The sequence below is a fragment of the Schistocerca piceifrons genome, unplaced genomic scaffold (genome assembly GCF_021461385.2).
Source record: "Schistocerca piceifrons isolate TAMUIC-IGC-003096 unplaced genomic scaffold, iqSchPice1.1 HiC_scaffold_695, whole genome shotgun sequence".
Taxonomy (NCBI): domain Eukaryota; kingdom Metazoa; phylum Arthropoda; class Insecta; order Orthoptera; family Acrididae; genus Schistocerca; species Schistocerca piceifrons.
The window spans coordinates 1-23,910 of record NW_025728943.1 but is presented as its reverse complement, the minus strand read 5'-3'; the positions used below and the strand labels follow the sequence as shown (position 1 = coordinate 23,910).

Sequence of the window (23,910 nt, the reverse complement as noted above, 5' to 3'; positions counted from 1 at the left end):
GTACTCGTCATTGCAACGGCAGCAAGGCAAAACTTTCAAAATTGCCGTGACCAGGATTCGAACCTGGGTTATTGCGGCCACAACGCAATGTCCTAACCACTAGACGATCACGGCCACGGACGCGCCCGCGAAAGCAGCTGCCTGTAATGCAAGTGGCGATACACAGCAGAGCCTAGGCCAAGGTGTACGCCACAGCAGTGTGAGACACGGTCTCCATCACATGTATACGAGCAAATGAACGTGCCTGCGCTGTCAGGACACTAACTACAGTGGTTAGCTGCATTCACCTCCGTGGCAATGTCTTGCAGTCCCCCAAGCCTCTTGACTACAGGTATGTGGCTGGATAACAAGTGGATAGACGCTTCATCTCTCTCGCCGTCAGGTGTTGCCGTGAATCATACTTAACGTAGCTTTCTGCACGCGTCAGTCGAGCAAAGTCGAGACAAGTCGCATAAGAGGAGCAACAAAAACGCGCGATTCCGGTACCGGGAATCGAACCCGGGCCTCCTGGGTGAGAGCCAGGTATCCTAGCCACTAGACCACACCGGATAACGACGGCAGTGCTCTTTCCAGCGAACGCAGCAGCCACCCACGGTTAACTGACGACAACTGTAAAAAATCCGCTCTCTCGCGTTATAGAACGGCGTGCCCCGGACGCATTTCGGGGAGACGGACGCCAGCAATGATGAGAGCAAAAGGTGCCTACAAATCCTGTCGTTGCACCACGCACTGTTCTACGGCAATTCACCAAGCAGACGCTCACGCCTTGTTGTGCTGTTTCCTTTGCGGGCAATGAGTGCACCTGCCTTCGACACAGGAAACATTACACGTTTGGCAGGAGTGGGATTGGAACCCACGCCTCCGAAGAGAATGGTGCCTGAAACCAGCGCCTTAGACCGCTCGGCCACGCTACCTACACAACACGCGCGTCACAAGAGCTGCGTCCTACCCCACGAGAACACACCGCAACGGCACAAAAATGAGACGTAAAAAGTGGCAACGGTGGGATTCGAACCCACGCCTCCGAAGAGACTGGTGCCTAAAACCAGCGCCTTAGACCGCTCGGCCACGTTACCGTTGGAGCAGCAGCCGCAAAACGTTTCGTTTGTACTACAAAGATCACTTCGAAATGGAAGTATCTTGGCAATCGCCGTGCCATGTATTTCCACTGCTCTCCCACTGGAAGCGTCTCTTTAGGCCATCCACAGCAAGAAAAAGCCGTGCCCGCCGTATGGTAGCGACGCCACTTGTCTGTAGCTGTCGCAGTTAAGGAGACAGCGTCAAGAGACGTTTTCGTGCCGTGACCAGGTTTCGAACCTGGGCTTTCCGTAACCACTAAAGTATCGTAGCTGTAACTGTCAGGCGGAGCTAGAATGCTCCATGTATCAAACATATGTGAGCTCAAGGAGGTTACACTTGAAGAAAAAGCGGCAGCTTAACGCGATCACAGCAAAGCCCCCGGCAGCTACGGGATTCGAAACCGCGCCTACAGAGAGTCTGGTGCCTTAAACCAGCGCCTTAAAGCGCTCGGCCACGCTACATGCGCTGCTTGGTGCGCCAGTGTTCCTAGCATTTGTACAAACAGTGCACGCCACAGCTTCCGGTTCTGCTGGGACTGGCTGCTCATCCATCGCACTTCAAACAACTGCCCTTTTCGACTACAGAGAGCAGCGGACGTCTGCGCTCTAGGAGGCGACATTACGTGTTGGGGATGAAGTGGTAGGGCAAACTGCGGCCTGCGGAACACGAGTGAAAAAATCAAGAGAGTACTGTCATTTCGAGTACTCGTCATTGCAACGGCAGCAAGGCAAAACTTTCAAAATTGCCGTGACCAGGATTCGAACCTGGGTTATTGCGGCCACAACGCAATGTCCTAACCACTAGACGATCACGGCCACGGACGCGCCCGCGAAAGCAGCTGCCTGTAATGCAAGTGGCGATACACAGCAGAGCCTAGGCCAAGGTGTACGCCACAGCAGTGTGAGACACGGTCTCCATCACATGTATACGAGCAAATGAACGTGCCTGCGCTGTCAGGACACTAACTACAGTGGTTAGCTGCATTCACCTCCGTGGCAATGTCTTGCAGTCCCCCAAGCCTCTTGACTACAGGTATGTGGCTGGATAACAAGTGGATAGACGCTTCATCTCTCTCGCCGTCAGGTGTTGCCGTGAATCATACTTAACGTAGCTTTCTGCACGCGTCAGCGTAGCGTCAGTCGAGCAAAGTCGAGACAAGTCGCATAAGAGGAGCAACAAAAACGCGCGATTCCGGTACCGGGAATCGAACCCGGGCCTCCTGGGTGAGAGCCAGGTATCCTAGCCACTAGACCACACCGGATAACGACGGCAGTGCTCTTTCCAGCGAACGCAGCAGCCACCCACGGTTAACTGACGACAACTGTAAAAAATCCGCTCTCTCGCGTTATAGAACGGCGTGCCCCGGACGCATTTCGGGGAGACGGACGCCAGCAATGATGAGAGCAAAAGGTGCCTACAAATCCTGTCGTTGCACCACGCACTGTTCTACGGCAATTCACCAAGCAGACGCTCACGCCTTGTTGTGTTGTTTCCTTTGCGGGCAATGAGTGCACCTGCCTTCGACACAGGAAACATTACACGTTTGGCAGGAGTGGGATTGGAACCCACGCCTCCGAAGAGAATGGTGCCTGAAACCAGCGCCTTAGACCGCTCGGCCACGCTACCTACACAACACGCGCGTCACAAGAGCTGCGTCCTACCCCACGAGAACACACCGCAACGGCACAAAAATGAGACGTAAAAAGTGGCAACGGTGGGATTCGAACCCACGCCTCCGAAGAGACTGGTGCCTAAAACCAGCGCCTTAGACCGCTCGGCCACGTTACCGTTGGAGCAGCAGCCGCAAAACGTTTCGTTTGTACTACAAAGATCACTTCGAAATGGAAGTATCTTGGCAATCGCCGTGCCATGTATTTCCACTGCTCTCCCACTGGAAGCGTCTCTTTAGGCCATCCACAGCAAGAAAAAGCCGTGCCCGCCGTATGGTAGCGACGCCACTTGTCTGTAGCTGTCGCAGTTAAGGAGACAGCGTCAAGAGACGTTTTCGTGCCGTGACCAGGTTTCGAACCTGGGCTTTCCGTAACCACTAAAGTATCGTAGCTGTAACTGTCAGGCGGAGCTAGAATGCTCCATGTATCAAACATATGTGAGCTCAAGGAGGTTACACTTGAAGAAAAAGCGGCAGCTTAACGCGATCACAGCAAAGCCCCCGGCAGCTACGGGATTCGAAACCGCGCCTACAGAGAGTCTGGTGCCTTAAACCAGCGCCTTAAAGCGCTCGGCCACGCTACATGCGCTGCTTGGTGCGCCAGTGTTCCTAGCATTTGTACAAACAGTGCACGCCACAGCTTCCGGTTCTGCTGGGACTGGCTGCTCATCCATCGCACTTCAAACAACTGCCCTTTTCGACTACAGAGAGCAGCGGACGTCTGCGCTCTAGGAGGCGACATTACGTGTTGGGGATGAAGTGGTAGGGCAAACTGCGGCCTGCGGAACACGAGTGAAAAAATCAAGAGAGTACTGTCATTTCGAGTACTCGTCATTGCAACGGCAGCAAGGCAAAACTTTCAAAATTGCCGTGACCAGGATTCGAACCTGGGTTATTGCGGCCACAACGCAATGTCCTAACCACTAGACGATCACGGCCACGGACGCGCCCGCGAAAGCAGCTGCCTGTAATGCAAGTGGCGATACACAGCAGAGCCTAGGCCAAGGTGTACGCCACAGCAGTGTGAGACACGGTCTCCATCACATGTATACGAGCAAATGAACGTGCCTGCGCTGTCAGGACACTAACTACAGTGGTTAGCTGCATTCACCTCCGTGGCAATGTCTTGCAGTCCCCCAAGCCTCTTGACTACAGGTATGTGGCTGGATAACAAGTGGATAGACGCTTCATCTCTCTCGCCGTCAGGTGTTGCCGTGAATCATACTTAACGTAGCTTTCTGCACGCGTCAGTCGAGCAAAGTCGAGACAAGTCGCATAAGAGGAGCAACAAAAACGCGCGATTCCGGTACCGGGAATCGAACCCGGGCCTCCTGGGTGAGAGCCAGGTATCCTAGCCACTAGACCACACCTTTTTTTTTTTTTTTTTTTTTTTTAGTCAGACGCCTTAACCACTTTTTTTTTTTTTTTTTTTTTTTTTTGTCAGACGCCTTAACCACTTTTTTTTTATTTTTTTACTACAGTCCACCGCTCTACCAACTTTTTTTTTTTTTTTTCTTCTTTTTTTTATTCCGTTTTTTGCCAGAGACCGCTTGGTTTGTTTTTGCGTCTTTTTGGAAGCCATCAGTAGGCCCATGACGGGGACAAAGAGGGCAGGGGTCAAAGAACTCGAGGCCTGGCCACGATGCCCCCGCCATTACTCCCACCGAATGGCTCCTTCAGTACATTTTACATGTTATAGAAAAGCGGTTGTAGTCGTGTGTGGTCTTTGCCTGCTCTTTTTATTATGGTGCGGAGCACTGTTTGTACGACGTCTGGGTGGAGATCTCATTGGAAGGCTGTCATTCGAGTGATCATTCAACAATCATTCGAGTAGGAAACATGTTATGTTACCTCAATATACCTCCAGCATTTATGAGACACATATTGGGGGGACCGACATAACAGAAATGGATAAAAGAAGAGGCATTGCCTTCAGCTTGAACGTAGATCTCATACTTCATTCCTTCAGTACCCCGAAAATAGTAACTTTATTGTTAGACTGTGCTTTTTAACCAACACCTATTCTGTCGAATAAAATGATCAACATGTTTCCATACATTTTCCTGTGATCTGCATAGTGCTTAACTTTACTGTACTCCATTTTCATAAAAAGCTTGAATTCCGTTTCATCGTCACCACCTATTTTATTGAGAATGTAGTGGACAAACTGTCCCATTAACCAGTGTATTGCATTATTTTTGGTTTTGGGGTAATACTTAATTTCAGGTCTGAGAAGCATCATAGGAGTAATAGAATTGGGTGACGTTCGTTGCAGTAGTGCAAGACTTTTCCTGAGCCAAATCCAGTTGTTGAAATTTCCACCACACGTGAATCTATGAATCACGGTGTCAACCAGTTTACATGTCCGACATAAGGGGGTTTCAGCTTTCCCAATTTTATAAAGTCGTTCGTTGGTGCTGACAATATCATTGACGGCTTTGTACCATGCCGTTACCACATGTGAATTGAGTCCGTTAAAACTAATATTCTCCCAAATTGCATCCCAGTTGTAATTCATATATTTCGTGGCAATTTTATTTTTGCCTTCGTATTGTTGTCTTTCTCTCATGATATCTCGGGCTGCAATGTGCAGTGAAGTTCTGAGTGTCTCGTTAACATAGCTCAATTCTGTGTACAAGATTCTAACGTATCGCAGTCGGGGATTAATCTTTTGTACGTCTGCCGGTGGCTGAAGGCTTTCTGGTTGGACACATTGAAACAATTGTGTAGTAATACTGCCTGGGTTGGCGTGAAATATGCTTAAAGACCGTTTTATGAAAAGCGCAGAAGCTTTATTACGTATGTCCACCAGACCGAGGCCTCCATTTCTAGGATGTAAGGTCGCAGTTTTTAGGTTAACCCTGTAGATTTCCCCCTTCCATAAGAAATTTGCCACTCTCGACATTATTTTCTGAGCTATCAACTTCGGCAAGGGAAAAATTTGTGCCATATAGAATGCCTTTGAGAGAATGCATAAGTTAATGAACTTGACCCTCTGAACCTGGTTCATAAGTCGTTGTGTGTTCTCAATGAGGCCGCCTTGAATCTTTGTGGAAACCTCTTTCCAGTTGAGGGCTGTCATCCTCATGGGACATGCCGTCAGGATTGTCCCCAGGGTTTTGTGGGTGGTAACTGACTTCGCCCAATCGATGTGTATCCGGTCAAAACCCCGCATTCCCAAGATTGTACTTTTATTTTCGTTCTTTGTCGCACCCGATGCGCGGCAGTAAGTTTGAAGAATGGCCCCTAGTCGAATTACATCATCTTGCCCTCTTATGACGACACCAACATCGTCAGCATAGGCTCGCACTACAGTTTTCCTACCAGTTATAGTTATGCCCTTTAACCTTTCATGAACACTTCGTAAAAAGGGCTCTAACGACACAACAAACAAAAACATAGATAAGGGACTTCCCTGTGGAATGCCGCGGTTTATTGGAATTTGCCGCGACAGCTGACAGTTGACGGCTAATTTAGCGTGCAGACCAGTAGCAATGTTTTTTAAAACATTAACAGTTTTGTGGACGAATCCCATTTTTGTCAGTACCTCAAACAGGAAACGGTGATTCACCGAGTCGAAGGCCTTATTAAAATCTATAAAGAGTAGAGCACATTTGATATTGGAAACTGATGCTAAGGCGATGATGTCTCTATATTCAGAAATTGTATTAAAAATACTTCTATTTGCTGCACATGACTGATGTTGACTAATTAATTTGTCGGTCAGAGGGGAAAGTCTCTTTTTTAAAATCCTGCATACTATTTTGTAGTCAGAGTTTAAAAGTGAAATAGGGCGGTAATTGTTTAAACTTTTCGTTCCTCTGTTTTTCGGTATAAGTACAATTTTGCTAGCTTTAAAATCTTCAGGTACCGTCTGCTCGTTAAAAATCTCATTGACAATGCATGTAAAAGTGTCACCAATTAAAAACCAGAATTTTAAGTAAAATTCTACAGGCAGTCCGTCGGGTCCAGCAGATTTATTTAACGGGGACTTGGTTATTATCTCACGAACCTCTTCCTTACTGACTTCAGAAAGGATTTCGTCGTTTTCAGAACTCGTCAATTGTGGGGATAAAACACTGAGAACCTCTTGCAGAGACCCCTCGTGAGGTGGGCTGGAAGAATATAACTCGTGGTAGTATTGGTATACTGCATTGAGAATCTCCTTCTGAGACGTGAGTGTAGTCCCATTGGATGTTTTAATTTCACTAATGACAGTTCGTCGCCTATTCTTTGCATGCCGAAGCAGATGATATAAGGATGTTGTTTCATCATCTACCACCGACTTCGCCTTTGACTTCAGTTTTAAGCCGTCCATCTGCTGTCTTTTAAAGGCGAGTAATTTCGCTTTAGTGTGTTTGATGTCGTGTAATCTAATGGTTGACACGTTTGCCTGTGCATAGAGGTCCCGCAACAATCTGTAATAGAATTCCATACTGTTTTTTAACTCCTGCGCTCTTTCTCTGCTGTATCTGATACACACTTTTCTCAGTCTCGGTTTTGCAACCTTAATCCACCAATCTAATACTGTGGGGTGCCTGTCGATCGATCGCAGACATAAGGTCCACGCTTCTGATACTGCGTCTGCCAAATCTTGCTCTTTTAAGAGAGAGACATTTAGATGCCACTGGTTCCTAAAAATCTTAATCGGCTGTGGAGCTAAATTAATGCACGCCTTCATACTGCAGTGGTCACTAAAATATACAGGTACGATTTCGGAATTAAGGAGAGATCGTTCTAAGTTTTGGGAAACATAAATTCTGTCTATTCTACTACGCGAAGTCTGTGTTATATACGTATATTCAACATTCGTGGGATATTTTAGTTCCCATGCGTCCTTAAGTTTTAAGTCGGTTACTAGGCGTTGAAGTTCCAACGAACCGTTAAAGTGTGGTTGTTGATCCTTACGATTTAACACACAGTTAAAATCACCGCCCATCATTAAACTGTTTGGGTTTCGACGTAATAAATATATAATTTCCTCTTTATAAAATGCTGCCCTGTCCTGTCTATTACTATTTCCTGAGGGCGCATATAAGTTAATCAATGTGGTACCTAAAACGTTTATACTAATGGCCCTTCCAGATTCCAAACGCTCTACTTGAGACACGGGAATTCCTTCCCTGAGCAGAACCGCTGTTCCTGTATGTGTTTCACAAGATACGTTAACAATGGCGGTATATCCTGGTATTGCAAGAGACGTCGTTACAACCTCCTGTAGCAACGCGATATCGGTTCCAGAGTCATACAAAAATTCCTTGAGAGCAGCTAGCTTTAATGAGGTTCGAATTTTATTTATATTTATCGTTGTGATAGTGTATGCTTGCATCTGTAACTGGCTATTGGCCACCTAAAACCTTGGTCAAAAACTGTTATACTTTTGGTATGCTGAAATCCGTTTTAGAACTACAGTCGTTTAGAATTCTGCATTATTCCTCGTAACACGGTTGCTAAACGTTAGCTTGTCTTCCATTGTCATCCCGTACCTTAGTACTGAGGGGCTGTTCGACATTGAGTGTATCAGGAGGCTCATCTGGAGCACCTTCTCTGACAATGTCATATCGTATATTTTTCTGCGATTTCACATCTGACTTGTCGGCTTTTTGTTTGGGTTGGGTGCGAGAAACAGTAAGATTCGGTTGTGGTTTTAGCGTACGGCGGTGGACGCCCTGAAAACTCTGACCTGATTTTGTTGTGGCAGCACTCGGCGTGGCCGCTTCAGCAACAGTGTCGCGAGAGATCTGGTTTGTAAACACTGCCTGCTGTTTACATGCTACCTTCGTGTGTTGTGATGCTTGCGACGGTGTTTGCTTATTTTCCGGTTCAGGAGTAAACACTTCCTCTTGTTTACACTCTGGTGCCGGTTGTTGTGCTGTTGCGGTGTCGCGGTGTTGTTGTTCTACCGCTTCCGCGAACTTCCCGTCTGTAAACAGCTGATTATCGCTGTTTACAGCTGGGCAAGTTGTCACTGCCTCGGGGACTTCTACTTTATCGCTGTCGGAGGCGGCCGTTTCATTTTCTGGCAATGAGCGGGACGTATCAGAAACTGTGATTAAATCCACTTGCATTTCGCCTTGGGGCACAGGCAGAGTTTCATCGCTAGCTTTCTGTTTACGTACAGCAGGAGATTGTCGGGAGGTTTCATCATCGGATTGATCATCTGTATGTTCAAGTGGTCGTTTCTTGTTTAGTACGTCCAACTCTCGGGCAGAAGAATCACAATTCAAGCGTGGTACCAGGGGTGGAAAATCACTACCATCAACAGCAATATTTCCAGAACTAGGTACAGGATCCGAACCCTCACCCTGTTTGGCTGTATTATCAGTTGCCAAAACTTCGCTCAAGGTCATCTTGCGCCGTTGGACTAAATTCGTTTTTAGTACAAAAACACGACGAGGACAGTCCTGCCTTAAATGACCCGATTCATTGCATATATGGCACGTAGGGGTTTGACCAGTATAAATCACGTGGGCTTTATGCCCGTCAACAGTTATATGAGATGGGATATTAGACTTTACTTCCATCTCTACCGAACGAATACCATTGAAGCTCTGAATTTTAAATTGCTTCGACCACCGTTCGTTAACTATATCCTTAACCTCACCATATTGAGACAGGGCAACCTTGATTTTCTCATTATCTATCTCGATAGGTAAATTTAACACCCGCACAGATCTATAAAGAGCATCAGCTCTCCTAATAGCTACTTTACTTGTAGTGCCGTCTCTATGCAAAAATTCTACATGATACCCAAATGTTCCAATAATCTTATCCACCGAAACGGGGCTCAAAAATTTTACGAAAACACAGTAGTTGTCAGTGTCTAGCTGAGTGGTATGCACCATATCAGAATTAATGCCAAGTACCTGATCGAGCCAATCATGAATGTCCAGAGCAGTCGGCTGAACACGTCGTGTGTCCTTGGCGAACGCAAAAACCAGCGTATTCTTCCTCACAGTTGTGGCCATGGTATACAGAAATCAAGGGGAGATTCCGGTAATTACCGAAAACTCCACAAACGATAAATGAACGTCGGTAGAAAACACACAACAGAACACAGTAGGCAGAATAATCACAAGTCACACACGAAGAAAAATCACAAAAAACAAGGACACCGAAACGCAAATGTAAACACTGGCGAAGCACTGACTACGCGCAGCAAACGGCGGCACGTCCGTACGCGTCGGCAGCTAGAGCCAGAATGAAACACCGGATAACGACGGCAGTGCTCTTTCCAGCGAACGCAGCAGCCACCCACGGTTAACTGACGACAACTGTAAAAAATCCGCTCTCTCGCGTTATAGAACGGCGTGCCCCGGACGCATTTCGGGGAGACGGACGCCAGCAATGATGAGAGCAAAAGGTGCCTACAAATCCTGTCGTTGCACCACGCACTGTTCTACGGCAATTCACCAAGCAGACGCTCACGCCTTGTTGTGCTGTTTCCTTTGCGGGCAATGAGTGCACCTGCCTTCGACACAGGAAACATTACACGTTTGGCAGGAGTGGGATTGGAACCCACGCCTCCGAAGAGAATGGTGCCTGAAACCAGCGCCTTAGACCGCTCGGCCACGCTACCTACACAACACGCGCGTCACAAGAGCTGCGTCCTACCCCACGAGAACACACCGCAACGGCACAAAAATGAGACGTAAAAAGTGGCAACGGTGGGATTCGAACCCACGCCTCCGAAGAGACTGGTGCCTAAAACCAGCGCCTTAGACCGCTCGGCCACGTTACCGTTGGAGCAGCAGCCGCAAAACGTTTCGTTTGTACTACAAAGATCACTTCGAAATGGAAGTATCTTGGCAATCGCCGTGCCATGTATTTCCACTGCTCTCCCACTGGAAGCGTCTCTTTAGGCCATCCACAGCAAGAAAAAGCCGTGCCCGCCGTATGGTAGCGACGCCACTTGTCTGTAGCTGTCGCAGTTAAGGAGACAGCGTCAAGAGACGTTTTCGTGCCGTGACCAGGTTTCGAACCTGGGCTTTCCGTAACCACTAAAGTATCGTAGCTGTAACTGTCAGGCGGAGCTAGAATGCTCCATGTATCAAACATATGTGAGCTCAAGGAGGTTACACTTGAAGAAAAAGCGGCAGCTTAACGCGATCACAGCAAAGCCCCCGGCAGCTACGGGATTCGAAACCGCGCCTACAGAGAGTCTGGTGCCTTAAACCAGCGCCTTAAAGCGCTCGGCCACGCTACATGCGCTGCTTGGTGCGCCAGTGTTCCTAGCATTTGTACAAACAGTGCACGCCACAGCTTCCGGTTCTGCTGGGACTGGCTGCTCATCCATCGCACTTCAAACAACTGCCCTTTTCGACTACAGAGAGCAGCGGACGTCTGCGCTCTAGGAGGCGACATTACGTGTTGGGGATGAAGTGGTAGGGCAAACTGCGGCCTGCGGAACACGAGTGAAAAAATCAAGAGAGTACTGTCATTTCGAGTACTCGTCATTGCAACGGCAGCAAGGCAAAACTTTCAAAATTGCCGTGACCAGGATTCGAACCTGGGTTATTGCGGCCACAACGCAATGTCCTAACCACTAGACGATCACGGCCACGGACGCGCCCGCGAAAGCAGCTGCCTGTAATGCAAGTGGCGATACACAGCAGAGCCTAGGCCAAGGTGTACGCCACAGCAGTGTGAGACACGGTCTCCATCACATGTATACGAGCAAATGAACGTGCCTGCGCTGTCAGGACACTAACTACAGTGGTTAGCTGCATTCACCTCCGTGGCAATGTCTTGCAGTCCCCCAAGCCTCTTGACTACAGGTATGTGGCTGGATAACAAGTGGATAGACGCTTCATCTCTCTCGCCGTCAGGTGTTGCCGTGAATCATACTTAACGTAGCTTTCTGCACGCGTCAGTCGAGCAAAGTCGAGACAAGTCGCATAAGAGGAGCAACAAAAACGCGCGATTCCGGTACCGGGAATCGAACCCGGGCCTCCTGGGTGAGAGCCAGGTATCCTAGCCACTAGACCACACCGGATAACGACGGCAGTGCTCTTTCCAGCGAACGCAGCAGCCACCCACGGTTAACTGACGACAACTGTAAAAAATCCGCTCTCTCGCGTTATAGAACGGCGTGCCCCGGACGCATTTCGGGGAGACGGACGCCAGCAATGATGAGAGCAAAAGGTGCCTACAAATCCTGTCGTTGCACCACGCACTGTTCTACGGCAATTCACCAAGCAGACGCTCACGCCTTGTTGTGCTGTTTCCTTTGCGGGCAATGAGTGCACCTGCCTTCGACACAGGAAACATTACACGTTTGGCAGGAGTGGGATTGGAACCCACGCCTCCGAAGAGAATGGTGCCTGAAACCAGCGCCTTAGACCGCTCGGCCACGCTACCTACACAACACGCGCGTCACAAGAGCTGCGTCCTACCCCACGAGAACACACCGCAACGGCACAAAAATGAGACGTAAAAAGTGGCAACGGTGGGATTCGAACCCACGCCTCCGAAGAGACTGGTGCCTAAAACCAGCGCCTTAGACCGCTCGGCCACGTTACCGTTGGAGCAGCAGCCGCAAAACGTTTCGTTTGTACTACAAAGATCACTTCGAAATGGAAGTATCTTGGCAATCGCCGTGCCATGTATTTCCACTGCTCTCCCACTGGAAGCGTCTCTTTAGGCCATCCACAGCAAGAAAAAGCCGTGCCCGCCGTATGGTAGCGACGCCACTTGTCTGTAGCTGTCGCAGTTAAGGAGACAGCGTCAAGAGACGTTTTCGTGCCGTGACCAGGTTTCGAACCTGGGCTTTCCGTAACCACTAAAGTATCGTAGCTGTAACTGTCAGGCGGAGCTAGAATGCTCCATGTATCAAACATATGTGAGCTCAAGGAGGTTACACTTGAAGAAAAAGCGGCAGCTTAACGCGATCACAGCAAAGCCCCCGGCAGCTACGGGATTCGAAACCGCGCCTACAGAGAGTCTGGTGCCTTAAACCAGCGCCTTAAAGCGCTCGGCCACGCTACATGCGCTGCTTGGTGCGCCAGTGTTCCTAGCATTTGTACAAACAGTGCACGCCACAGCTTCCGGTTCTGCTGGGACTGGCTGCTCATCCATCGCACTTCAAACAACTGCCCTTTTCGACTACAGAGAGCAGCGGACGTCTGCGCTCTAGGAGGCGACATTACGTGTTGGGGATGAAGTGGTAGGGCAAACTGCGGCCTGCGGAACACGAGTGAAAAAATCAAGAGAGTACTGTCATTTCGAGTACTCGTCATTGCAACGGCAGCAAGGCAAAACTTTCAAAATTGCCGTGACCAGGATTCGAACCTGGGTTATTGCGGCCACAACGCAATGTCCTAACCACTAGACGATCACGGCCACGGACGCGCCCGCGAAAGCAGCTGCCTGTAATGCAAGTGGCGATACACAGCAGAGCCTAGGCCAAGGTGTACGCCACAGCAGTGTGAGACACGGTCTCCATCACATGTATACGAGCAAATGAACGTGCCTGCGCTGTCAGGACACTAACTACAGTGGTTAGCTGCATTCACCTCCGTGGCAATGTCTTGCAGTCCCCCAAGCCTCTTGACTACAGGTATGTGGCTGGATAACAAGTGGATAGACGCTTCATCTCTCTCGCCGTCAGGTGTTGCCGTGAATCATACTTAACGTAGCTTTCTGCACGCGTCAGTCGAGCAAAGTCGAGACAAGTCGCATAAGAGGAGCAACAAAAACGCGCGATTCCGGTACCGGGAATCGAACCCGGGCCTCCTGGGTGAGAGCCAGGTATCCTAGCCACTAGACCACACCGGATAACGACGGCAGTGCTCTTTCCAGCGAACGCAGCAGCCACCCACGGTTAACTGACGACAACTGTAAAAAATCCGCTCTCTCGCGTTATAGAACGGCGTGCCCCGGACGCATTTCGGGGAGACGGACGCCAGCAATGATGAGAGCAAAAGGTGCCTACAAATCCTGTCGTTGCACCACGCACTGTTCTACGGCAATTCACCAAGCAGACGCTCACGCCTTGTTGTGCTGTTTCCTTTGCGGGCAATGAGTGCACCTGCCTTCGACACAGGAAACATTACACGTTTGGCAGGAGTGGGATTGGAACCCACGCCTCCGAAGAGAATGGTGCCTGAAACCAGCGCCTTAGACCGCTCGGCCACGCTACCTACACAACACGCGCGTCACAAGAGCTGCGTCCTACCCCACGAGAACACACCGCAACGGCACAAAAATGAGACGTAAAAAGTGGCAACGGTGGGATTCGAACCCACGCCTCCGAAGAGACTGGTGCCTAAAACCAGCGCCTTAGACCGCTCGGCCACGTTACCGTTGGAGCAGCAGCCGCAAAACGTTTCGTTTGTACTACAAAGATCACTTCGAAATGGAAGTATCTTGGCAATCGCCGTGCCATGTATTTCCACTGCTCTCCCACTGGAAGCGTCTCTTTAGGCCATCCACAGCAAGAAAAAGCCGTGCCCGCCGTATGGTAGCGACGCCACTTGTCTGTAGCTGTCGCAGTTAAGGAGACAGCGTCAAGAGACGTTTTCGTGCCGTGACCAGGTTTCGAACCTGGGCTTTCCGTAACCACTAAAGTATCGTAGCTGTAACTGTCAGGCGGAGCTAGAATGCTCCATGTATCAAACATATGTGAGCTCAAGGAGGTTACACTTGAAGAAAAAGCGGCAGCTTAACGCGATCACAGCAAAGCCCCCGGCAGCTACGGGATTCGAAACCGCGCCTACAGAGAGTCTGGTGCCTTAAACCAGCGCCTTAAAGCGCTCGGCCACGCTACATGCGCTGCTTGGTGCGCCAGTGTTCCTAGCATTTGTACAAACAGTGCACGCCACAGCTTCCGGTTCTGCTGGGACTGGCTGCTCATCCATCGCACTTCAAACAACTGCCCTTTTCGACTACAGAGAGCAGCGGACGTCTGCGCTCTAGGAGGCGACATTACGTGTTGGGGATGAAGTGGTAGGGCAAACTGCGGCCTGCGGAACACGAGTGAAAAAATCAAGAGAGTACTGTCATTTCGAGTACTCGTCATTGCAACGGCAGCAAGGCAAAACTTTCAAAATTGCCGTGACCAGGATTCGAACCTGGGTTATTGCGGCCACAACGCAATGTCCTAACCACTAGACGATCACGGCCACGGACGCGCCCGCGAAAGCAGCTGCCTGTAATGCAAGTGGCGATACACAGCAGAGCCTAGGCCAAGGTGTACGCCACAGCAGTGTGAGACACGGTCTCCATCACATGTATACGAGCAAATGAACGTGCCTGCGCTGTCAGGACACTAACTACAGTGGTTAGCTGCATTCACCTCCGTGGCAATGTCTTGCAGTCCCCCAAGCCTCTTGACTACAGGTATGTGGCTGGATAACAAGTGGATAGACGCTTCATCTCTCTCGCCGTCAGGTGTTGCCGTGAATCATACTTAACGTAGCTTTCTGCACGCGTCAGCGTAGCGTCAGTCGAGCAAAGTCGAGACAAGTCGCATAAGAGGAGCAACAAAAACGCGCGATTCCGGTACCGGGAATCGAACCCGGGCCTCCTGGGTGAGAGCCAGGTATCCTAGCCACTAGACCACACCGGATAACGACGGCAGTGCTCTTTCCAGCGAACGCAGCAGCCACCCACGGTTAACTGACGACAACTGTAAAAAATCCGCTCTCTCGCGTTATAGAACGGCGTGCCCCGGACGCATTTCGGGGAGACGGACGCCAGCAATGATGAGAGCAAAAGGTGCCTACAAATCCTGTCGTTGCACCACGCACTGTTCTACGGCAATTCACCAAGCAGACGCTCACGCCTTGTTGTGCTGTTTCCTTTGCGGGCAATGAGTGCACCTGCCTTCGACACAGGAAACATTACACGTTTGGCAGCTGTGGGATTGGAACCCACGCCTCCGAAGAGAATGGTGCCTGAAACCAGCGCCTTAGACCGCTCGGCCACGCTACCTACACAACACGCGCGTCACAAGAGCTGCGTCCTACCCCACGAGAACACACCGCAACGGCACAAAAATGAGACGTAAAAAGTGGCAACGGTGGGATTCGAACCCACGCCTCCGAAGAGACTGGTGCCTAAAACCAGCGCCTTAGACCGCTCGGCCACGTTACCGTTGGAGCAGCAGCCGCAAAACGTTTCGTTTGTACTACAAAGATCACTTCGAAATGGAAGTATCTTGGCAATCGCCGTGCCATGTATTTCCACTGCTCTCCCACTGGAAGCGTCTCTTTAGGCCATCCACAGCAAGAAAAAGCCGTGCCCGCCGTATGGTAGCGACGCCACTTGTCTGTAGCTGTCGCAGTTAAGGAGACAGCGTCAAGAGACGTTTTCGTGCCGTGACCAGGTTTCGAACCTGGGCTTTCCGTAACCACTAAAGTATCGTAGCTGTAACTGTCAGGCGGAGCTAGAATGCTCCATGTATCAAACATATGTGAGCTCAAGGAGGTTACACTTGAAGAAAAAGCGGCAGCTTAACGCGATCACAGCAAAGCCCCCGGCAGCTACGGGATTCGAAACCGCGCCTACAGAGAGTCTGGTGCCTTAAACCAGCGCCTTAAAGCGCTCGGCCACGCTACATGCGCTGCTTGGTGCGCCAGTGTTCCTAGCATTTGTACAAACAGTGCACGCCACAGCTTCCGGTTCTGCTGGGACTGGCTGCTCATCCATCGCACTTCAAACAACTGCCCTTTTCGACTACAGAGAGCAGCGGACGTCTGCGCTCTAGGAGGCGACATTACGTGTTGGGGATGAAGTGGTAGGGCAAACTGCGGCCTGCGGAACACGAGTGAAAAAATCAAGAGAGTACTGTCATTTCGAGTACTCGTCATTGCAACGGCAGCAAGGCAAAACTTTCAAAATTGCCGTGACCAGGATTCGAACCTGGGTTATTGCGGCCACAACGCAATGTCCTAACCACTAGACGATCACGGCCACGGACGCGCCCGCGAAAGCAGCTGCCTGTAATGCAAGTGGCGATACACAGCAGAGCCTAGGCCAAGGTGTACGCCACAGCAGTGTGAGACACGGTCTCCATCACATGTATACGAGCAAATGAACGTGCCTGCGCTGTCAGGACACTAACTACAGTGGTTAGCTGCATTCACCTCCGTGGCAATGTCTTGCAGTCCCCCAAGCCTCTTGACTACAGGTATGTGGCTGGATAACAAGTGGATAGACGCTTCATCTCTCTCGCCGTCAGGTGTTGCCGTGAATCATACTTAACGTAGCTTTCTGCACGCGTCAGCGTAGCGTCAGTCGAGCAAAGTCGAGACAAGTCGCATAAGAGGAGCAACAAAAACGCGCGATTCCGGTACCGGGAATCGAACCCGGGCCTCCTGGGTGAGAGCCAGGTATCCTAGCCACTAGACCACACCGGATAACGACGGCAGTGCTCTTTCCAGCGAACGCAGCAGCCACCCACGGTTAACTGACGACAACTGTAAAAAATCCGCTCTCTCGCGTTATAGAACGGCGTGCCCCGGACGCATTTCGGGGAGACGGACGCCAGCAATGATGAGAGCAAAAGGTGCCTACAAATCCTGTCGTTGCACCACGCACTGTTCTACGGCAATTCACCAAGCAGACGCTCACGCCTTGTTGTGCTGTTTCCTTTGCGGGCAATGAGTGCACCTGCCTTCGACACAGGAAACATTACACGTTTGGCAGCTGTGGGATTGGAACCCACGCCTCCGAAGAGAATGGTGCCTGAAACCAGCGCCTTAGACCGCTCGGCCACGCTACCTACACAACACGCGCGTCACAAGAGCTGCGTCCTACCCCACGAGAACACACCGCAACGGCACAAAAATGAGACGTAAAAAGTGGCAACGGTGGGATTCGAACCCACGCCTCCGAAGAGACTGGTGCCTAAAACCAGCGCCTTAGACCGCTCGGCCACGTTACCGTTGGAGCAGCAGCCGCAAAACGTTTCGTTTGTACTACAAAGATCACTTCGAAATGGAAGTATCTTGGCAATCGCCGTGCCATGTATTTCCACTGCTCTCCCACTGGAAGCGTCTCTTTAGGCCATCCACAGCAAGAAAAAGCCGTGCCCGCCGTATGGTAGCGACGCCACTTGTCTGTAGCTGTCGCAGTTAAGGAGACAGCGTCAAGAGACGTTTTCGTGCCGTGACCAGGTTTCGAACCTGGGCTTTCCGTAACCACTAAAGTATCGTAGCTGTAACTGTCAGGCGGAGCTAGAATGCTCCATGTATCAAACATATGTGAGCTCAAGGAGGTTACACTTGAAGAAAAAGCGGCAGCTTAACGCGATCACAGCAAAGCCCCCGGCAGCTACGGGATTCGAAACCGCGCCTACAGAGAGTCTGGTGCCTTAAACCAGCGCCTTAAAGCGCTCGGCCACGCTACATGCGCTGCTTGGTGCGCCAGTGTTCCTAGCATTTGTACAAACAGTGCACGCCACAGCTTCCGGTTCTGCTGGGACTGGCTGCTCATCCATCGCACTTCAAACAACTGCCCTTTTCGACTACAGAGAGCAGCGGACGTCTGCGCTCTAGGAGGCGACATTACGTGTTGGGGATGAAGTGGTAGGGCAAACTGCGGCCTGCGGAACACGAGTGAAAAAATCAAGAGAGTACTGTCATTTCGAGTACTCGTCATTGCAACGGCAGCAAGGCAAAACTTTCAAAATTGCCGTGACCAGGATTCGAACCTGGGTTATTGCGGCCACAACGCAATGTCCTAACCACTAGACGATCACGGCCACGGACGCGCCCGCGAAAGCAGCTGCCTGTAATGCAAGTGGCGATACACAGCAGAGCCTAGGCCAAGGTGTACGCCACAGCAGTGTGAGACACGGTCTCCATCACATGTATACGAGCAAATGAACGTGCCTGCGCTGTCAGGACACTAACTACAGTGGTTAGCTGCATTCACCTCCGTGGCAATGTCTTGCAGTCCCCCAAGCCTCTTGACTACAGGTATGTGGCTGGATAACAAGTGGATAGACGCTTCATCTCTCTCGCCGTCAGGTGTTGCCGTGAATCATACTTAACGTAGCTTTCTGCACGCGTCAGCGTAGCGTCAGTCGAGCAAAGTCGAGACAAGTCGCATAAGAGGAGCAACAAAAACGCGCGATTCCGGTACCGGGAATCGAACCCGGGCCTCCTGGGTGAGAGCCAGGTATCCTAGCCACTAGACCACACCGGATAACGACGGCAGTGCTCTTTCCAGCGAACGCAGCAGCCACCCACGGTTAACTGACGACAACTGTAAAAAATCCGCTCTCTCGCGTTATAGAACGGCGTGCCCCGGACGCATTTCGGGGAGACGGACGCCAGCAATGATGAGAGCAAAAGGTGCCTACAAATCCTGTCGTTGCACCACGCACTGTTCTACGGCAATTCACCAAGCAGACGCTCACGCCTTGTTGTGCTGTTTCCTTTGCGGGCAATGAGTGCACCTGCCTTCGACACAGGAAACATTACACGTTTGGCAGCTGTGGGATTGGAACCCACGCCTCCGAAGAGAATGGTGCCTGAAACCAGCGCCTTAGACCGCTCGGCCACGCTACCTACACAACACGCGCGTCACAAGAGCTGCGTCCTACCCCACGAGAACACACCGCAACGGCACAAAAATGAGACGTAAAAAGTGGCAACCGGTGGGATTCGAACCCACGCCTCCGAAGAGACTGGTGCCTAAAACCAGCGCCTTAGACCGCTCGGCCACGTTACCGTTGGAGCAGCAGCCGCAAAACGTTTCGTTTGTACTACAAAGATCACTTCGAAATGGAAGTATCTTGGCAATCGCCGTGCCATGTATTTCCACTGCTCTCCCACTGGAAGCGTCTCTTTAGGCCATCCACAGCAAGAAAAAGCCGTGCCCGCCGTATGGTAGCGACGCCACTTGTCTGTAGCTGTCGCAGTTAAGGAGACAGCGTCAAGAGACGTTTTCGTGCCGTGACCAGGTTTCGAACCTGGGCTTTCCGTAACCACTAAAGTATCGTAGCTGTAACTGTCAGGCGGAGCTAGAATGCTCCATGTATCAAACATATGTGAGCTCAAGGAGGTTACACTTGAAGAAAAAGCGGCAGCTTAACGCGATCACAGCAAAGCCCCCGGCAGCTACGGGATTCGAAACCGCGCCTACAGAGAGTCTGGTGCCTTAAACCAGCGCCTTAAAGCGCTCGGCCACGCTACATGCGCTGCTTGGTGCGCCAGTGTTCCTAGCATTTGTACAAACAGTGCACGCCACAGCTTCCGGTTCTGCTGGGACTGGCTGCTCATCCATCGCACTTCAAACAACTGCCCTTTTCGACTACAGAGAGCAGCGGACGTCTGCGCTCTAGGAGGCGACATTACGTGTTGGGGATGAAGTGGTAGGGCAAACTGCGGCCTGCGGAACACGAGTGAAAAAATCAAGAGAGTACTGTCATTTCGAGTACTCGTCATTGCAACGGCAGCAAGGCAAAACTTTCAAAATTGCCGTGACCAGGATTCGAACCTGGGTTATTGCGGCCACAACGCAATGTCCTAACCACTAGACGATCACGGCCACGGACGCGCCCGCGAAAGCAGCTGCCTGTAATGCAAGTGGCGATACACAGCAGAGCCTAGGCCAAGGTGTACGCCACAGCAGTGTGAGACACGGTCTCCATCACATGTATACGAGCAAATGAACGTGCCTGCGCTGTCAGGACACTAACTACAGTGGTTAGCTGCATTCACCTCCGTGGCAATGTCTTGCAGTCCCCCAAGCCTCTTGACTACAGGTATGTGGCTGGATAACAAGTGGATAGACGCTTCATCTCTCTCGCCGTCAGGTGTTGCCGTGAATCATACTTAACGTAGCTTTCTGCACGCGTCAGCGTAGCGTCAGTCGAGCAAAGTCGAGACAAGTCGCATAAGAGGAGCAACAAAAACGCGCGATTCCGGTACCGGGAATCGAACCCGGGCCTCCTGGGTGAGAGCCAGGTATCCTAGCCACTAGACCACACCGGATAACGACGGCAGTGCTCTTTCCAGCGAACGCAGCAGCCACCCACGGTTAACTGACGACAACTGTAAAAAATCCGCTCTCTCGCGTTATAGAACGGCGTGCCCCGGACGCATTTCGGGGAGACGGACGCCAGCAATGATGAGAGCAAAAGGTGCCTACAAATCCTGTCGTTGCACCACGCACTGTTCTACGGCAATTCACCAAGCAGACGCTCACGCCTTGTTGTGCTGTTTCCTTTGCGGGCAATGAGTGCACCTGCCTTCGACACAGGAAACATTACACGTTTGGCAGCTGTGGGATTGGAACCCACGCCTCCGAAGAGAATGGTGCCTGAAACCAGCGCCTTAGACCGCTCGGCCACGCTACCTACACAACACGCGCGTCACAAGAGCTGCGTCCTACCCCACGAGAACACACCGCAACGGCACAAAAATGAGACGTAAAAAGTGGCAACGGTGGGATTCGAACCCACGCCTCCGAAGAGACTGGTGCCTAAAACCAGCGCCTTAGACCGCTCGGCCACGTTACCGTTGGAGCAGCAGCCGCAAAACGTTTCGTTTGTACTACAAAGATCACTTCGAAATGGAAGTATCTTGGCAATCGCCGTGCCATGTATTTCCACTGCTCTCCCACTGGAAGCGTCTCTTTAGGCCATCCACAGCAAGAAAAAGCCGTGCCCGCCGTATGGTAGCGACGCCACTTGTCTGTAGCTGTCGCAGTTAAGGAGACAGCGTCAAGAGACGTTTTCGTGCCGTGACCAGGTTTCGAACCTGGGCTTTCCGTAACCACTAAGTATCGTAGCTGTAACTGTCAGGCGGAGCTAGAATGCTCCATGTATCAAACATATGTGAGCTCAAGGAGGTTACACTTGAAGAAAAAGCGCAGCTTAACGCGATCACAGCAAAGCCCCCGGCAGCTACGGGATTCGAAACCGCGCCTACAGAGAGTCTGGTGCCTTAAACCAGGCGCCTTAAAGCGCTCGGCCACGCTACATGCGCTGCTTGGTGCGCCAGTGTTCCTAGCATTTGTACAAACAGTGCACGCCACAGCTTCCGGTTCTGCTGGGACTGGCTGCTCATCCATCGCACTTCAAACAACTGCCCTTTTCGACTACAGAGAGCAGCGGACGTCTGCGCTCTAGGAGGCGACATTACGTGTTGGGGATGAAGTGGTAGGGCAAACTGCGGCCTGCGGAACACGAGTGAAAAAATCAAGAGAGTACTGTCATTTCGAGTACTCGTCATTGCAACGGCAGCAAGGCAAAACTTTCAAAATTGCCGTGACCAGGATTCGAACCTGGGTTATTGCGGCCACAACGCAATGTCCTAACCACTAGACGATCACGGCCACGGACGCGCCCGCGAAAGCAGCTGCCTGTAATGCAAGTGGCGATACACAGCAGAGCCTAGGCCAAGGTGTACGCCACAGCAGTGTGAGACACGGTCTCCATCACATGTATACGAGCAAATGAACGTGCCTGCGCTGTCAGGACACTAACTACAGTGGTTAGCTGCATTCACCTCCGTGGCAATGTCTTGCAGTCCCCCAAGCCTCTTGACTACAGGTATGTGGCTGGATAACAAGTGGATAGACGCTTCATCTCTCTCGCCGTCAGGTGTTGCCGTGAATCATACTTAACGTAGCTTTCTGCACGCGTCAGCGTAGCGTCAGTCGAGCAAAGTCGAGACAAGTCGCATAAGAGGAGCAACAAAAACGCGCGATTCCGGTACCGGGAATCGAACCCGGGCCTCCTGGGTGAGAGCCAGGTATCCTAGCCACTAGACCACACCGGATAACGACGGCAGTGCTCTTTCCAGCGAACGCAGCAGCCACCCACGGTTAACTGACGACAACTGTAAAAAATCCGCTCTCTCGCGTTATAGAACGGCGTGCCCCGGACGCATTTCGGGAGACGGACGCCAGCAATGATGAGAGCAAAAGGTGCCTACAAATCCTGTCGTTGCACCACGCACTGTTCTACGGCAATTCACCAAGCAGACGCTCACGCCTTGTTGTGCTGTTTCCTTTGCGGGCAATGAGTGCACCTGCCTTCGACACAGGAAACATTACACGTTTGGCAGGAGTGGGATTGGAACCCACGCCTCCGAAGAGAATGGTGCCTGAAACCAGCGCCTTAGACCGCTCGGCCACGCTACCTACACAACACGCGCGTCACAAGAGCTGCGTCCTACCCCACGAGAACACACCGCAACGGCACAAAAATGAGACGTAAAAAGTGGCAACGGTGGGATTCGAACCCACGCCTCCGAAGAGACTGGTGCCTAAAACCAGCGCTTAGACCGCTCGGCCACGTTACCGTTGGAGCAGCAGCCGCAAAACGTTTCGTTTGTACTACAAAGATCACTTCGAAATGGAAGTATCTTGGCAATCGCCGTGCCATGTATTTCCACTGCTCTCCCACTGGAAGCGTCTCTTTAGGCCATCCACAGCAAGAAAAAGCCGTGCCCGCCGTATGGTAGCGACGCCACTTGTCTGTAGCTGTCGCAGTTAAGGAGACAGCGTCAAGAGACGTTTTCGTGCCGTGACCAGGTTTCGAACCTGGGCTTTCCGTAACCACTAAAGTATCGTAGCTGTAACTGTCAGGCGGAGCTAGAATGCTCCATGTATCAAACATATGTGAGCTCAAGGAGGTTACACTTGAAGAAAAAGCGGCAGCTTAACGCGATCACAGCAAAGCCCCCGGCAGCTACGGGATTCGAAACCGCGCCTACAGAGAGTCTGGTGCCTTAAACCAGCGCCTTAAAGCGCTCGGCCACGCTACATGCGCTGCTTGGTGCGCCAGTGTTCCTAGCATTTGTACAAACAGTGCACGCCACAGCTTCCGGTTCTGCTGGGACTGGCTGCTCATCCATCGCACTTCAAACAACTGCCCTTTTCGACTACAGAGAGCAGCGGACGTCTGCGCTCTAGGAGGCGACATTACGTGTTGGGGATGAAGTGGTAGGGCAAACTGCGGCCTGCGGAACACGAGTGAAAAAATCAAGAGAGTACTGTCATTTCGAGTACTCGTCATTGCAACGGCAGCAAGGCAAAACTTTCAAAATTGCCGTGACCAGGATTCGAACCTGGGTTATTGCGGCCACAACGCAATGTCCTAACCACTAGACGATCACGGCCACGGACGCGCCCGCGAAAGCAGCTGCCTGTAATGCAAGTGGCGATACACAGCAGAGCCTAGGCCAAGGTGTACGCCACAG

The 23,910-nt window shown here is 51.2% G+C and overlaps 30 non-coding genes across 30 annotated transcripts; all 30 read right to left on the bottom strand.

Annotated features, from left to right (window-relative positions):
* Positions 1–42: 42 nt before the first annotated feature.
* Trnah-gug lies at positions 43–114 on the bottom strand. The gene has a single exon. It is a non-coding gene; the product is annotated as a tRNA-His (tRNA).
* Positions 115–477: 363 nt separating this feature from the next.
* Positions 478–549, bottom strand: Trnae-cuc. Its single transcript has one exon. It is a non-coding gene; the product is annotated as a tRNA-Glu (tRNA).
* A 445-nt stretch (positions 550–994) lies between these two features.
* Trnal-uag lies at positions 995–1,076 on the bottom strand. Its single transcript has one exon. It is a non-coding gene; the product is annotated as a tRNA-Leu (tRNA).
* A 747-nt stretch (positions 1,077–1,823) lies between these two features.
* On the bottom strand, positions 1,824–1,895 carry Trnah-gug. The gene has a single exon. It is a non-coding gene; the product is annotated as a tRNA-His (tRNA).
* Positions 1,896–2,269: 374 nt separating this feature from the next.
* Trnae-cuc lies at positions 2,270–2,341 on the bottom strand. Its single transcript has one exon. It is a non-coding gene; the product is annotated as a tRNA-Glu (tRNA).
* A 445-nt stretch (positions 2,342–2,786) lies between these two features.
* On the bottom strand, positions 2,787–2,868 carry Trnal-uag. Its single transcript has one exon. It is a non-coding gene; the product is annotated as a tRNA-Leu (tRNA).
* Positions 2,869–3,615: 747 nt separating this feature from the next.
* Trnah-gug lies at positions 3,616–3,687 on the bottom strand. The gene has a single exon. It is a non-coding gene; the product is annotated as a tRNA-His (tRNA).
* Positions 3,688–10,408: 6,721 nt separating this feature from the next.
* On the bottom strand, positions 10,409–10,490 carry Trnal-uag. The gene has a single exon. It is a non-coding gene; the product is annotated as a tRNA-Leu (tRNA).
* Positions 10,491–11,237: 747 nt separating this feature from the next.
* Trnah-gug lies at positions 11,238–11,309 on the bottom strand. Its single transcript has one exon. It is a non-coding gene; the product is annotated as a tRNA-His (tRNA).
* Positions 11,310–11,672: 363 nt separating this feature from the next.
* On the bottom strand, positions 11,673–11,744 carry Trnae-cuc. Its single transcript has one exon. It is a non-coding gene; the product is annotated as a tRNA-Glu (tRNA).
* A 445-nt stretch (positions 11,745–12,189) lies between these two features.
* On the bottom strand, positions 12,190–12,271 carry Trnal-uag. Its single transcript has one exon. It is a non-coding gene; the product is annotated as a tRNA-Leu (tRNA).
* Positions 12,272–13,018: 747 nt separating this feature from the next.
* On the bottom strand, positions 13,019–13,090 carry Trnah-gug. Its single transcript has one exon. It is a non-coding gene; the product is annotated as a tRNA-His (tRNA).
* Positions 13,091–13,453: 363 nt separating this feature from the next.
* On the bottom strand, positions 13,454–13,525 carry Trnae-cuc. The gene has a single exon. It is a non-coding gene; the product is annotated as a tRNA-Glu (tRNA).
* Positions 13,526–13,970: 445 nt separating this feature from the next.
* Positions 13,971–14,052, bottom strand: Trnal-uag. Its single transcript has one exon. It is a non-coding gene; the product is annotated as a tRNA-Leu (tRNA).
* A 747-nt stretch (positions 14,053–14,799) lies between these two features.
* Trnah-gug lies at positions 14,800–14,871 on the bottom strand. Its single transcript has one exon. It is a non-coding gene; the product is annotated as a tRNA-His (tRNA).
* Positions 14,872–15,245: 374 nt separating this feature from the next.
* Positions 15,246–15,317, bottom strand: Trnae-cuc. Its single transcript has one exon. It is a non-coding gene; the product is annotated as a tRNA-Glu (tRNA).
* A 445-nt stretch (positions 15,318–15,762) lies between these two features.
* On the bottom strand, positions 15,763–15,844 carry Trnal-uag. The gene has a single exon. It is a non-coding gene; the product is annotated as a tRNA-Leu (tRNA).
* Positions 15,845–16,591: 747 nt separating this feature from the next.
* Positions 16,592–16,663, bottom strand: Trnah-gug. The gene has a single exon. It is a non-coding gene; the product is annotated as a tRNA-His (tRNA).
* A 374-nt stretch (positions 16,664–17,037) lies between these two features.
* Trnae-cuc lies at positions 17,038–17,109 on the bottom strand. The gene has a single exon. It is a non-coding gene; the product is annotated as a tRNA-Glu (tRNA).
* A 445-nt stretch (positions 17,110–17,554) lies between these two features.
* Trnal-uag lies at positions 17,555–17,636 on the bottom strand. Its single transcript has one exon. It is a non-coding gene; the product is annotated as a tRNA-Leu (tRNA).
* Positions 17,637–18,383: 747 nt separating this feature from the next.
* Trnah-gug lies at positions 18,384–18,455 on the bottom strand. Its single transcript has one exon. It is a non-coding gene; the product is annotated as a tRNA-His (tRNA).
* Positions 18,456–18,829: 374 nt separating this feature from the next.
* Trnae-cuc lies at positions 18,830–18,901 on the bottom strand. The gene has a single exon. It is a non-coding gene; the product is annotated as a tRNA-Glu (tRNA).
* Positions 18,902–19,346: 445 nt separating this feature from the next.
* On the bottom strand, positions 19,347–19,429 carry Trnal-uag. The gene has a single exon. It is a non-coding gene; the product is annotated as a tRNA-Leu (tRNA).
* Positions 19,430–20,176: 747 nt separating this feature from the next.
* Trnah-gug lies at positions 20,177–20,248 on the bottom strand. Its single transcript has one exon. It is a non-coding gene; the product is annotated as a tRNA-His (tRNA).
* Positions 20,249–20,622: 374 nt separating this feature from the next.
* Trnae-cuc lies at positions 20,623–20,694 on the bottom strand. The gene has a single exon. It is a non-coding gene; the product is annotated as a tRNA-Glu (tRNA).
* A 445-nt stretch (positions 20,695–21,139) lies between these two features.
* Positions 21,140–21,221, bottom strand: Trnal-uag. The gene has a single exon. It is a non-coding gene; the product is annotated as a tRNA-Leu (tRNA).
* Positions 21,222–21,967: 746 nt separating this feature from the next.
* Positions 21,968–22,039, bottom strand: Trnah-gug. Its single transcript has one exon. It is a non-coding gene; the product is annotated as a tRNA-His (tRNA).
* Positions 22,040–22,413: 374 nt separating this feature from the next.
* Trnae-cuc lies at positions 22,414–22,485 on the bottom strand. The gene has a single exon. It is a non-coding gene; the product is annotated as a tRNA-Glu (tRNA).
* Positions 22,486–22,929: 444 nt separating this feature from the next.
* Positions 22,930–23,010, bottom strand: Trnal-uag. The gene has a single exon. It is a non-coding gene; the product is annotated as a tRNA-Leu (tRNA).
* Positions 23,011–23,757: 747 nt separating this feature from the next.
* Positions 23,758–23,829, bottom strand: Trnah-gug. Its single transcript has one exon. It is a non-coding gene; the product is annotated as a tRNA-His (tRNA).
* Between the last annotated feature and the right edge of the window lie 81 nt (positions 23,830–23,910).